We start from the raw sequence: 14793 nt of genomic DNA on the forward strand, positions 1-14793 counted from the left end.
GTCATTAGTGGAGAGGCTCACAGAGAGAGCGCTAAGGACCAAGATGACTGCAAGGAATATACATCCTTCTCTTCTCCACCATTCACTCTGAACTGAATGGGCAATTTAAATGGAAACTTGATTTAGGTGATGGATCCCAAGGGTTTCTTAGCTTTCTTCACAGATCCTGGATGGTTTGGGGTCAGCCTCTACATGAAGCATGAGACCCTGGTGCAGAGGTGGGTTCCTACCAGTTCGCACCTATTCGGTAGAACCGGTTCGTCAAACCTACCGAACCGGTTAGAAGCGGTTCCACCAGTGGACTCGGAAAGCAGGCCACACCTACAGAAGAGGTTCCAAAATTTTTTGAAACCCACCACTGGTGGGTGTGTAATGTCCCACAGTTATCTACGCATTAATAATGATCTAGTAATATTTCCTTATACATTTTAGGGACCTTTCCTTACATAATTGGTGTTTTCTTTCATACTTTGGGATTTCTAATTTCTGTTTCCATTAGTTGGCAATTGCTAAAACCAATCCCATGTGAAAAAGTATTCAAAGCCTTCTTGATTTTAATTGTCAATTTATTTATTCCTGCACATTGCAATATTTATTCATTTACATATCTCTGTTTTTCCACTGTTGTGCAAAAACAATTCCAGCAGCTGCTTACATGTGTAAAATTAAATATATATTATACTCCCTTTCAAATAGCCAACAAAATATTTCTGGTTTTAATTCCATATCTTGCTTTACGATTGCTTCTAACCACTAACTTCTGAATAGCTACTTGGACTGACCTAAGTACTAATTCATAATTTCATATCCGGTCACATGAGCGGCAAGCCACTCCCATCCGGTCACATGGGCGGCAAGCTACTCCCATCTGGTCACATGGGTGGCAAGCCACTCCCACAAAGGAGGCCACACCCACAGAGTAGGTTCCAACAATTTTTGAAACCCACCACTGTCCTGGTGTTATACTTAAAGATTAAAAAGGGAAGCAGGCAAGCAGCAGAGATAAACGCCAAGAATCTTGTGTAAAATATCCCTTCGTGGAGGTAGGGACCAAGTGAATTGGAGGTAACAGCAAAGTTTACTGGTTACAATAAACATCCCAAGTGGCAACTGGGATTCCTTTGTTGTTGTTTTTTCCCTCTTGAAGACATTTCACTTCTTATCCAGGAAGCTTCTTCAGCTGTGATTGAACGGTGGAGAACGGTAGGATTTATATTCCTGGGTTTTTTTTAGCAGAAAGACTCACAGAGAGTGTGGAGGACCAGATGACTGCAAGAATTATAAATCCTTCCATTCTCTGCTTTTTGACTTTTTATAATAAAGGCAAAAATCAAGGGATGTGTTCCTACAGAGCCTTCCCACTCAAGTCCAAATCCACTGTCCCAATTTTAGTAAAATTTATTTATTTGCAAGTTAGTTCCTCTTAGGAGTCTTCAAATGTAAAAGAAAGAAAAAAGAAAGAAAGCTAAACGAGACTTTAAAATTTGTATAATCGAAAGATATATAATTGTGGGACTATAAGGCTTCATAAGTATTACGAAGTTAGGATTATAAATTGTGATGCTTTGGAGGCTTAATTATGGGACTGATGAAATTTTATTAAGCAGGAGTTTTTAAACACTGAGATATCGGAAGTATAGAAATACATTTTTTTATAATTCTGAACATCCCAGTTATATCATCCCAAATTCTCTAAGTGGAAAGACAGATTCACACTCACCCATATCTCTAGAAAGTTGCTACCAGTCCTAGTTGACTGTATGCAACTAGAGGGAGCAATAGAGTAAAAAGAGAGTAAGAAACGACAGAACATTTCCTTATATTGCTGTTGCTTGTCTCTCTAACCAAAGCCATGGAAATTCCGCCCATCCTTCAGTATTGACTTCATGCAAATCTTCCTTTGTCCCCCCGTGATTTGCAAAGAATCTTCAAATAGACTTTCAACAGACCAGAGGTATTTCAAGAGAAGAGTCCTCCACTCCTCTTATGAAATAAGTAAAAACAAAATAACTGAAAATGAAATAAATAAAAATGAAATACATAAATAGTTGAGGCGTTCACCAGGAGTCAAGGTTGACTTGAAGAAGCTCCTATATAGAGAGGCAAAATTGCTACTACCACAGCTATGCATGCTTGGTCTTTGTTTTGCAGTGATGTCCCCTATCCCCCTGAGACCTCGTGGGCACAGAATAGATTTGCATAAAGGTGCTATTTTGTAACTCTGGGTTTAATTTAAGAAAGGAGAACTCATATTGGTGTCTTTTTAAAAAAAAAAAAAAAAAGCTGCCTTCCTTATTGAGAAAGGATCATGGAACAGATGTTGCTTTCCCTTCTTTTTCTCAATTGCTTGACAGGTAAGACCTATTGGGGGGAAACATCTGTAGAATATTTATTTGTTACATTTTAGTTAGTTAGTTACTTTGTCAAACATGTATGAGACAACAGGCGTAAGTATAAACGTGGACATGAACACAGGAAATGGGCACGAATAAATGGGGACAGTAGGACAGAGACGGAAGGCACGCTGGTGTGTTTATGCACGCCCCCTTTACTGACCTCTTAGGAATGGGGTGAGGTCCACGGTAGATAGTTTAAGCTTAAAGTTTTGGGGGTTTGAGGATGCAACAACAGAGTCGGGTAGAGCATTCCAGGCGTTGACCCCTCTGTTGCTGAAGTCCTATTTTCTACCCTCGAATTGGAGCAGCTTACCTTGAGTTTGTATCTATTGTTTGCATGTATTATTATGGTTGAAGTTGAAGTATTCATTGACAGATAGGATGTTGTAGTAGTCAATTCTGTCTACTATGCTTAGGTCAGACTGTAGGTGGTGTAGTTCTAGGTTGTCCAAGCCCAAAATTTTGAGGCTGGTGGCATAAGGGAGTCTATTGCGAGCAGAAGAGTGGAGTAATCTTCTCATGAAGTATTTCTAGACTCATTCAATTGTATTAATGTCCGTTATACAGTGTGGATTCCAGGCAGGTGAGCTGTATTTGAGAATTGGTCTGGCAAAGGTTTTGTATCCCCTAGTTTGGAATGTAACACTAGATTGTGGAGTCCTTGGTAATCTCTGAACTTGGTTATTCACTTGCAGGCATTTCATTACCCAGCTAGGTAATGTCTTCAGTGCTAGTAAGTGTGGGGTTTGCTCCCTGTTTATATTCAGTACTTGCCATTGTTGGAGAGAGTGTGGTTTTCTCTTCAGTAGGTCCTTGATTAGAGGGTTGTGGATCCTATTCAGAAATCAGGATTGGGGTTTTGTGGTTGTTTCTCAAAGGAGCCACAGAGAAGAGGAGGTCAAGCTATTCTCCAAAGCGCCAGAGGGCAGGACAAGAAACAATGGTTGGAAACTAATCAAGAAGAGAAGCAACCTGGAATTAAGGAGAAACCTCCTAACAGAGAGGACAATTAACCAGTGGAACAGAAGTTGCCTTCAGAAATCGTGGGCGCTCCATTACTGGAGGTTTTTAAGAAGAGACTAGACAGTCACTTAACTGAAATGCTGAATGCCGTATTCCAAGTGTGGCCTTACCAAGGCATTATAAAGTGTTAATACCACTTTATAAGGCCTTGGTAAGGCCACCCATGGAATACGGCATTCAGTTTTGGTTGCCACGATGTAGAAAAGATATGGAGACTCTAAAAAGTGTGCAGAGAAGAGCAACAAAGAGGATGAGGGGACTGGAGACTAAAACATATGAAGAACGGTTGCAGGAACTGGGTCTGTCTAGTTTAATGAAAAGAAGGACTAGGGGAGACATGATAGCAGTCTTCCCATATCTCAGGGGTTGCCACAAAGAAGAGGGAGTCAAGCTATTCTCCAAAGAACCTGAGGGTACAAGAACAAGAAGCAATGGGTGGAAACTAATCAAGGAGAGAAGCAACTCAGAACTGAGGAGAACTTTCCTGACAGTGAGAACAATTAATCAGTGGCACAATTTGTCTCCAGAAGTTGTGAATGCCCCAACACTGGAAGTCTTTAAGAAGATGTTGGATAGCCATTTGTCTGAAACATTATAAGAGTTCCTGCCTAGGCAGGGGGCTGGACTAGAAGACCTCCAAGGTCCCTTCCAACTCTGCTATTGTATTGTATTGTAAATGGTATATCTTCTCCTGCTTGAGCAGGGGGCTGGACTAGAAGACCTCCAAGGTCCCTTCCAGCTCTATTCTGTTCAGATGTCACATTGTGAGCTGTCAAACTATCTGTTTGCTTGCTTGTCATTAACCTTCCCCTTAACATTTGTATCTCCCAGGTGTTGTTTCCCAGGTGGGATTGATTCAACCGGCTTCCCAATCTGCAGCTCTTGGGAACACCATAACCCTCGCCTGCTACCTGATGATTGGTTACGAAGACTATGCGGTCTCGTGGTACCAACAGAGAGCAGGGCAGGCACCACGACTCGTGCTGACTCCCAGTTACTCCAGAGGTCATGGGATCCCCAATCGTTTCTCTGGCTTCAAATCAGACAACGCATATTATTTAATCATCACCGACGTCCAGCCGGAAGACGCAGCTACGTATTTTTGTGGAGGAAGCCACGGTTTTCCATAAGAGCCAAGGATGCAGTCAACCGAGGATGCGAAGTTGAAGCTGTTCTCAACTGTAAGAGGAAAAGAGATGTTTACAAAACATAAGATGTTCTTAACTCTCCATTAAGAATGGGTGACTTTGGAACTTTGGGGATGAAGGTACATTTTCTAGAATGCCAAGCGTCCAATTCTATGCTTATTTACTTGGAAGTAAAGTCCTTTGATCAGAGACAGATGGTAGTTCAAACAAACGTGGAATTGCATGGTCAAAATTCCACCAAGAAGATCTTTTTGAAGCCTTCAAGACAATCTGTACTTTGAGATCATGATAAAACCCAACAATTTACATCGGTTTTGTGGCCTATGGTTAGCTTTGGAATTTCATTGACTTCAAACCCAGAGGTGATCGTTCACATTTGTCATCTGAGTAGGGTCCCAAAGGTGCTTTTTCAGGAGGCAACTAGGCTTCCTTGTTTTTTCTTAGAAGACGTGTTGCTTCTCATCCAAGAAGCTTTTTTTGCTCTGACTGGATGGTGGGGAATGGAGCTGAAGAAGCTTCTTGGATGAGAAGCGAGATGTCTTCAAAGAAAAACCAGGAAGTCCATTTGCCTCCTGAAAAAACACCTTTGGGACAACCATGACTTGGATGACTGAGGATCTCCATAGACACCTGAGAAGGTGTGATTCAGGTATGATTCAGAGTAAAAGTGCCAAGACTTACTGAACGTCACTGAATGAGTTATTGAATATATTGTAAAATAAGGATTCCTCTTTTTAAAAATAAAATACTGCCAATATTGCGCTAACATTTTGTGCTCGTTTGATCTTTAGACACAAGAGGGAGTTCTTGGTTCATTTTGCTACACTGGGCAAAATGCCATAGCTTAGCTTCTCTACATGCTCTCGTCCACAGAACTATTTTTTTTGAAAAAGTTCTCCAATCTATTATGTCCTTGGTTTGCATATGACTCATATATGGGAAAACCCTCTCCATACACAATGCTTTGCTTTATCTTCTGTGTTGGATGTTTAAAGAATAAACTAAGTTTGTAAACCAAAATGGCCCACGGGGCTCCCTCTCCTAAATTGTGTTAGCCCAGTTGTGGCTTCTCCATCTAATTCTCTAAGTTCAGATGATCCACTGATCTGGAAATCGAACACCCAGGTTGGGTTTGTACAACTTGCTAGGATGAATTGCGGTTGGCTTGTTTTGAGGTTCACAAAACAATAATGGCCACTCATAATGCAGGTGTGTGCATGTACAACTGTAATGTCAGGGCTGCTAATGTCTTTTCTTTTGGATCTTTGGCCTGCTACACTTTCTATTATTCTACTATGCACTTTCTATGGTGGGAAAATGGGAGGGGGGATCGTACAGAGTGAGATACGATGTAGCCATAACAACATTCTTTCTAGAAAGCCAAGGTCATCCTTTGTCTTTGCACCTCAGCACCTGACAGGAACTGGATGGGTGGAACTGCCATCATGGCAGTGGGAGATTGGACCATGTGATGGGTTGGTGGTTGTGGGGCAAGTTCGTGAACTTTCAATGGGATGAGGAAAACTGGATTCGGAGATGTGCCAACATGGCTCTTTTAATAAATTGGAACTTTGAGCAATACTTTGCCTTGGACTCTGATTTAATTTTGGATGCTATTTGAAACCTGACATGTAATCTGAACGGCTGTGAATCAAGTAATGTCAGATGATCTGGGAAGATTCAAATAGTTATGTGGGGATGTTTGCTTTTCTCAATAGCTGGCAAACCACGTTGAGAAATGCAGCTGTCAGCACAATGATCCTTCCTTAATAAGTATGAAGCCTGAGGAATACAGGAATACACAGCACAATGATCATTAACCTGATCCTTCCTTAATAAATGTGGGACATGAGATCTTGCATGTAGGCACATTCCAGCAACAACAAACCATAAGTTGTCCATTAACCTTCTCAACCATAGTTTGGACTCTGTCCAGCTAATCCAATCAGTACAAAGTGTACCTTGATCAATGAATGAGTTTCTGCCACGTAAACTGTTTTATGACAATAAAAAGGGAGCTCTCACAGCTGTTTGGGAGTGCCTTCCCATCAAGCTTCTTCCTGCCTGGGAGTCATTTCTTCATCACAACAACATAGTTAACCATCAAAATCAAAAAGTCAGAACAGAAGCTGTCAATTCACACAGCCCATTGATTGCACATTCAATGTTCACGTAGCGGAGGAAACTAATGAAGAAGTTAAATACACCCTCAGTATGAGTGAAGTCCAAAAGAACAAGCCAAGCCAGTAGATGAAGATGAAAATAACGTGGTCCATGAAGAGTTGCTGAAGAAAGAGGTTCTCTTGGAGAACTCATTTCTGAAAAAATATCCAGAATGCTTATACCTCCATCTATACATAACAGCTTTCAAATCTTCAGTTTGAGAAAAGCTTCTCTTCCACTTAAGGTTATCTTGGAACTCACTTGGAAAAAGAAAGCTAATAGAAGTCCGGCTCCTTGATAAATCTTCTGGAGCACAAAGGGAACATAGAACATAGAATAATAGTTGGAAGGGAGCTAGGAGGTCTTCTAGTCCAACTCCTTGTTTGAGCAGAAGACCCCTATACCATTTCAGATAAAAGACTATCTAGTCTCTTCGTAAAACCTCCAGTGATGGAGCATCTGCAACTTCTGAAGGCAAGTTATTCCACTGGTTGATGGTTCTTGCTGTTAGGAAATGTCTCCTTAGTTCTAGGTTGCTTCTCCCCTTGGTTAGCTTCCATCCATCCCTTCTAGTCTTGCCTTCTGGTGCTTTGGAAAATAGTTTGATTCCCCCCATCTTCATAGGAGCCCCTCAAATATCGGAAGACTGCTATCATGCCTCCTCTAGTCCTTCTTTTCACTAGACCAGACATACCCAATTCCTGCAACCGTTCTTCATCTGTTTTAGCCTCCGGTCCCGTAATCATTCTTGTTGCTCTTTTCTGCCCTCTTTCCAGAGTCTCAACATCTTTTTTTTTAATAATATGATGACCAAAACTGGATGCAATATTCCCAGTGTGGTCTTACTAAGGCTTCATAAAGCAGTGCTAGCACTTCACCTCCTCTTGATTCTGTCCCTCTATTAATGCAGTCTAGGATGCTAAGCCTGTATTTTAAGGGGAAGGTCTAAAGCCAAAGAGTAACCAGATTATTTGCATAAACCACTTAAAAGAGGTGATGCTCCTAACCCATGCTCAGACATCCAATGAATCTTGATTCTACTCATCCAACATGTTTTGGAGTGTCCTTCTCCTCCTCTATTGCTGCTCAGGTAAGGGGCAAAGTTTGTAGTCTACAATCTAAATTAGACATGTTAGGAATGTTCTTTCTCTTCTGTTTAAATTGACCATCGCTGTTCCACTTGGGTGAGCGATCTGAATCCTCTCCTCTCTGTCTTTTCCTTTTCCTTTTATTTTTTATTTTAAAAGTTTATTTTTTATTTTTCCATTAACAAAACATATAATCACATGTATACTATAACATAGCCAACATCATATTGTATTATTAAATGTTTACATCAATTCATCTTACCATCAACTCCCAAAAGAAATCATTGGCTCTTCTGCTCTCCATATACCATATTTGTACCTTATCTATCACTTTTTTCTCCCTCTCTCTTCTCCCTCCCTACCTCCTTTCTTCTCTCTGTCATCCTTCTCTTCTCTACTTCCCCTTCGTCTCTCCTTCTCTTCTCTCCCCTTTCAACTCTTCCTTTCCCTCCCCCACCTTCTCTCCTATCCCTCTCTTCTTCCCTTCCCTCTCTCCTCTACTTCCCACTCTTCATCTCAATTACTTGGTGTATTTCAGCTTCTGAGCAAGCTCCATTTTATGTTGATGGTATTTATAATTATTTTTCAGTAGACCTTGTGCTTTTAAACCCCCCCAGTTTACAGCAGTTGTAAGTGTGAAAACGGTCATAAGCCACAGTGCCATTGTAACTTTGAATGGTCACTTAATGAATCCTTGTAAGTCATGGATTATCTTTACAGCAGATTTGGGCGCTCAAACCCGACTGTTCCTTTAAAAGAAAGCCTTTGCAAGTAAGAACTTTCAAAATTGGGGTCGCTAAACTAAATACAAATTTAAAAGGCCCTTAAGCCCTCCTCTCCCTCCCTCCTTTCTTCCCTCTGCAATCTTTCTCTTCTCTACTTCCCCTTCCTCTCTCCTTCTCCTCTCTCCCATTTCCACTCTTCCTTTCTGTCCCCCTGCCTTCTCTCCTATCCCCCCTTTCTTCCTTTACCTCTCTTCTTCTCTCTTTCCACTCCTTCTTTCTCTCCTCCTCTTCCCTCCTCTGCCCTCTCTACTATCCCTCTCTTCTTCCCTTACCTCTCTCCTTCTCTCTTTCCACTCTTTCTTTCTCTCTTCCTCTTCCCCCCTCTGCCCTCTCTCCTATTCCTCTCTTCTTCCCTTACCTCTCTTCTTCTCTCTTTCCACTCCTTCTTTCTCTCCTCCTCTTCCCTCCTGTGCCCACTCTCCTATCCCTCTCTTCTTCCCTTACCTCTCTCCTTCTCTTCTCTCCTCTTTCCACTCCTTTCTCTCCTCCTCTTCCCCTCTCTCCTATCCCTCTCTACCTCCTTTCTTCCCTCTGTCACCCTTCCCTTCTCTACTTTCCCTTCATCTCTCCTTCTCCTCTCTCCCATTTCCACTCTTCCTTTCTGTCCCCCTGCCTTCTCTTCTATCCCTCTCTTCTTCCCTTACCTCTCTCCTTCTCTCTTTCCACTCCTTCTCTCTCTCCTCCTCTTCCCCCCTCTGCCCTCTCTCCTATCCCTCTCTTTTTCCCTTACCTCTCTCCTCTCTTCCACACTCTTCATCTCATTTACTTGATGTATTTCAGCTTCTGAGTGAGCTTCATTTTGTGTTGATGGTATTTATAATTCCTTTTCAATATACATATTTAATTTTGACATACATCTTCCTCCTTTAAAAAAAAAAAGAGAACAAAAAAGTATACATATACAGACATTGTACTTTTTTCCCTTCCTTTTTAGATGTCCTCAGCCAGGGTCTCTTAACTCAGCCCCTAAAACTGTCTGTACCTCTTGGAGGTGAGGCGCGATTTCTTTGCACCCTCAGCAGCGGCTTGGAGAGCCAAACCGTGGGCTGGTATCAAGATAAGATGGGCCAAGGCGTTCGGTTCCTATATTTTGGGGATAACAAACGAGGCGAAGGGATCTCAGATCGATTTTCGGGCTCCAGAACTGGCAACAAGGGTTATTTGACCATCGCTCAGGTCCAGGCAGAAGATGAGGCTACCTATTACTGTAGTGTCTACCATGGTGCAGGGAGTAGTTTCCAAAAACCACAGCAGTACAGACGCAAGGGGAAAGGGAACAAAAACATCTGCTGGAGAATTGAGAATTAAGTAAGAAGGTAGAAAGGGAGTTTGGAAAAGAATTAAGTAAGAAGTATGTGGGGAACCTCTTCTTCAGCTGTCCAATAAAAACTCAATAGTTTCCATAATATAAAATCCCATTTGGCCCATCCATATGTTGGTTCTGGAGCCCCACCTAATATAACACATCCTCATTATTTTCTCTTTTTCGCCCCTCTTTGTAAAGGTGCCACTTCACAGTCCACCTTGACTCAGCCTGCCTCCCAGTCTGAGTCTCTAGGAGGGACAGTTAAACTCTCCTGTGCCAGCAGCAGCAGTCCAAACCGAATTCACTGGCTTCAGCAGAAATCTGGAGGAGTTCCTCGCTTTGTGCACTGTGATGGCTGCAGCGTCTGGGGACCAGGGATCACGGACCGATTCACGGCAACCCGATCAGGCAACAACAGCTACTTAACCATCACCGACCTTCGGGCTGAAGACGAGGCTGATTATCACTGTTACATGTGGTATGGCAGTGATTCAGAGCTCCACAGTGAGACAATCAAATGGGGAACTGAAACCAAAAACCTCCTTCCTTCACAGACACAGGGAATCAGGAGTGGGCTGCTGGGGGTTTGCAGGGTTCGGGAGAATCTCGAGCTAAGATTCTGTGCGGTTCGGAGAAGACCCCCCCCCGCCCCAAATCCCAGTCCTGGCTGGCCCCTCCCGCTCCTCCCCTCCCAGGATTCCCACCACGGCCCGTTTTGGATGCAGGTAAGTTCCAGGACATCAGGGGTGGGTTCTGACTTCTGTTACTGCCGGTTCGCTCAGGGACGTGTTTCGCGCGCATGCGATTTGCGTACGTGCGTGCTTGCGCAGTAGTAAAAAAATTGCTTCTGTGCATGTGCAGAAGAAAAAAAACAAGATGATGGCATCTACAGCGCCACCGATAGAACTGTTTCAGGGGCGTGGCCAGCCGAATTATACTTACTTAAATCCCCAAGGCCCCTAAATTATGGGGTGCCGCAGGGTTCGGTCTTATCCCCCCTGCTATTCAACATCTACATGAAACCGCTGGGAGAGATCATCCGCAGGCACGGGATTAGATACCATCAATATGCAGACGATACTCAATTGTATCTGTCCGCCCCGTGCCAAATCAATGAAGCGGTTGACGTGATGGGCCGGGGTCTTGAGGCCGTTATGGACTGGATGAGGATTAACAAGCTTGTGCTCAACCCAGAAAAGACCGAGTGGCTGTTGTGTTTCCCTCCCAAAGATTTGGCCAACATTCCAACACTCAGGCTGGGGGGTCAAATTTTATACCCCTCAGAGAGGGTTCGCAATCTGGGAGTCCTCCTGGATCCACAGCTGTCATTCGACCACCATTTAGCGGCTGTGACCAGGGGGGCATTCGCCCAGGTACGCCTGGTGCGCCAGTTGCGACCCTACCTGAACCGGGAGGCACTCACAACAGTCACTCGGGCCCTTGTGCTCTCTAGGCTGGAATACTGCAATGTGCTCTACATGGGGCTGCCCTTGAGGAGCATCCGGCGACTTCAGTTAGTGCAGAACGCGGCCGCGCGAGTGATCGCGGGTGCACCCCGATTCACCCGCATAACACCTATCCTCCGCGAGCTGCGCTGGCTACCTGTCGATCTCCGGATGCGCTTCAAGGTGCTTTTACTCACCCATAAAGCCCTACATGGCAGTGGATCTGGATACTTGAGAGACCGCCTTCTGCCGATTGCCTCCCTACGACCTATAAGATCGCATAGACTGGGCCTCCTCCGCATTCCATCGGCCAGCCAGTGTCGGCTGGCAACTACAAGGAGGAGGGCCTTTTCAGCAGTCGCCCCGACCCTTTGGAACGAGCTCCCCGTGGAGATTCGTACCCTCTCCACCGTCCAAGCCTTCCGCACAGCCTTGAAGAACTGGCTCGCCCGTCAGGCCTGGGGATAAGGACCGTTACCCCGCCCGAATATTGAATGTATGGTGTTGATTTTATTATATGTTGTCGTCTTAATGTTGTATTCCCCCTCCCTTGGTTTTCTGTGAGCCGCCCTGAGTCCCCTCAGGGAAAAGGGCGGCCTACAAATGTCAATAAAACCAAAACCAAAACCAAAACCACTACAGGCCTCGATCAAGGCAAGGAGCGAACCGGCGAACCCATCCAGATAGAGAACGTGGGAACACGGTGGAGCCTTAAGGGGAAACTCCCTGTTTTGCAAAACCCTCTTTCCGTGACATTTTCCGCCAAACCCTGTGGGGAAAATCCTCCGAAGCCACTTCCCCCTCCACGTTAGACCCGTGGAAACCAGTCAACTCTGCAGCCTCGAAAAGAGAAGGAGGGGCGGATTTATCGCCAAAAAGGAGCCTGGCGAAAGCCTAACGGGCGGGAAACGGTAGCACTGACTGCAGCCAAACTGACCTGGAAAAAGGAGCAATGGCTTCATCCGCCCGCTTCTTTGAACAGCAGGCCTCGGTGGCGGTTAAGGCTCCTATCTTTAAACGCGGCTCTTTCCTCGCCACTTTAAGAGGTTGGGCCCGGACTTGCTTTCTGAGCACGGGGTGACGGGCAGTAGTTTGCGCGGAAACCCGGGTAAGTCCTTTGCTAGCAGGCAGGTTCTAGGGCGCCTGCCGCCACCAAAGGACCTTCCCAAAGTTCCTTTTCTGAGCACGGGGAACAGAAGGGACAAAATACCATCCGGCCGGGTATACAGGGCCGGGGGCGGGGCAGGCTTACTTCCCGGTCCGGTGACCAACCGGTTCGCGACCGGCAACAACCAACCACTGTGCCAAACCCTCCCAAATAACTTCTGTATTATAAATATGGATCCAATCAAAGAAGGAAAACCGGAGTCTCAGATAGATTTGCGGCTTCCAAAGATGCTGGTCTTAACGCCTGCTATCTAACCATCTCTGAGGTCCAAGCAGCAGATGAAGCCACCTATTATTGCCTATCATCCACAGGTTCAGAATACCACTGTGCTACACATTATGGAGAAATGAAAACAAAAGCCCTACCCCTCGGGGAATTCATTCACGACAGCTGGTAAGAGAGGGCCACCTGGCTGACGGATTCAACTTAAGGCCTGAAGATGTTCTCCAGCTCTGATCAATCATGGAGTTCATTTGGGAAGACAGTTGGCAGAACTTGGGATTCAGATGTGACATTTGCATTCTGAATCCTCCCCCTTCCTCTGTGAATGGACATTTAAAAAGCACAACAAAAAATGTTCTTTTTTTTTTATTAAATGTTTTTTTAGTTTTAGTTTAAAGCTGGTACAACATCTTTCTTAATATATCAATCAATTACAGATAATACAGAAAAAAACAAAGACAACAATCAGAAAAACAAAACAAAACACAGGTATCTATTATGAAAAAATAGGAAGTATATCAACTGGTTACAACATGTTTTGGTGCTTCTCTTCGATTGACTCCTATTAATTCAAGTATCTTAACTCGAATATTTGCCATATCAACATCATTATACCTCCGGTTTTAATTATTATAATTATTTAAACATCCTTCATCCTTAGTTATGCTAAGGAATTAGTCCATAAGACATGCTGGCAGTTCATTTACTTATTTGTAAAATCCTCTATTATCATCAAATCCTCATATTCTATTTTAACTAGACATCCATAATATTCAATTATATCATATATCCTAACATTTTCCCAATATTGATTAACATTTAATTATATGGATTTTATTTAATTTTTTAATAGTGCTAATTATTATAGTTAATACTCTTTATGTATACCCTAAAGGTATTTTCTCATATCCAATTGTTAGTTATCATATCGACTCCACATTATATACATTACTATTAATATCAATTATTATTCAGCACTATCTGTTACACAAAAAAGCAATTAGATTTAGCTAATTTTCAGTTATATTCATCAATCTATCAACCAATTCCAAATTATATATATTGCTATCTATATCAATCATTATTCAGCTATATCTATTACAAATTGAAGTGATCCAATCTAGATTCTATTTTAGCTAAACATCCATAATATTCAATTATATCATATATCATAACATTTTCCCAGTATTAATTAACATTGGATTGTATGGATTCTATTTAGTTTTTTAATAGTGCTAATTATTATAGTTAATACTCTTTATGTGTAATCTAAAAGTATTTTCTCATATCCCATTGTTAATTATCATGTCAACTCCACATTATATACATTGCTATCAATATCAATTATTATTCAACAATATTTGTTACACAGAAAAGCAATTAGGTTTAACTAGTTTTCAATTGTATTCAACAATCTATCAGCCAGTTCCAGATTATATATATTGCTATCCATATCAGTCATTATTCAGCTATATCTATTACAAATTAAAGTAATTCGATCTAGCTAATTTTAGTTTTTATTGTCCCATCTGTCAGCCTGTGTCCCTCCAGCCACAAGGTTTTCTCCGTCCAGTAGCCATTCGTTGAATAAATTTACCAAATGTTTCCATAGGCAAGTCCAAACAAAAGTATTTCGGCACCTTTGGATTCTGAATGTCAGTGATGAAGTAATAAAGTTGTTCTTGGTTTATAAAGCTTCCCAATTTAACTTTAATTCTCAAGGGTGGATTCTCCATTCCTTCTGCACACTGTCCCTTTAAATGAGCCGTCTTTATGGCTTCCCCCTTCTTCTCTTCCTCTGAGATAGACCAGACACCATTTCTCACATTTTCCGTTTGTGTTTCAGGAACATTTAAGCATTCAACGTTCTCAGTTTTAGCTTCATATTTTAGAATAAATTGATCCATTTTTCTTTCCAATCTTTGGTAAGAATGAAAAAGTTCTCTACACGCAGAGAAAAGAGTCTGAAATGAAGTCTTGGAAGTATCTTGGGACGCCATGATGTGTCGTAGTTAAAATAAAGGCTCTCTTTTTTTTCCCCAGAGGCTT

The sequence above is a fragment of the Thamnophis sirtalis genome, unplaced genomic scaffold (genome assembly GCF_051295495.1).
Source record: "Thamnophis sirtalis isolate CommonGarterSnake01/CBP01778 unplaced genomic scaffold, rThaSir2_p1.2 scaffold_2, whole genome shotgun sequence".
NCBI lineage: Eukaryota > Metazoa > Chordata > Lepidosauria > Squamata > Natricidae > Thamnophis > Thamnophis sirtalis.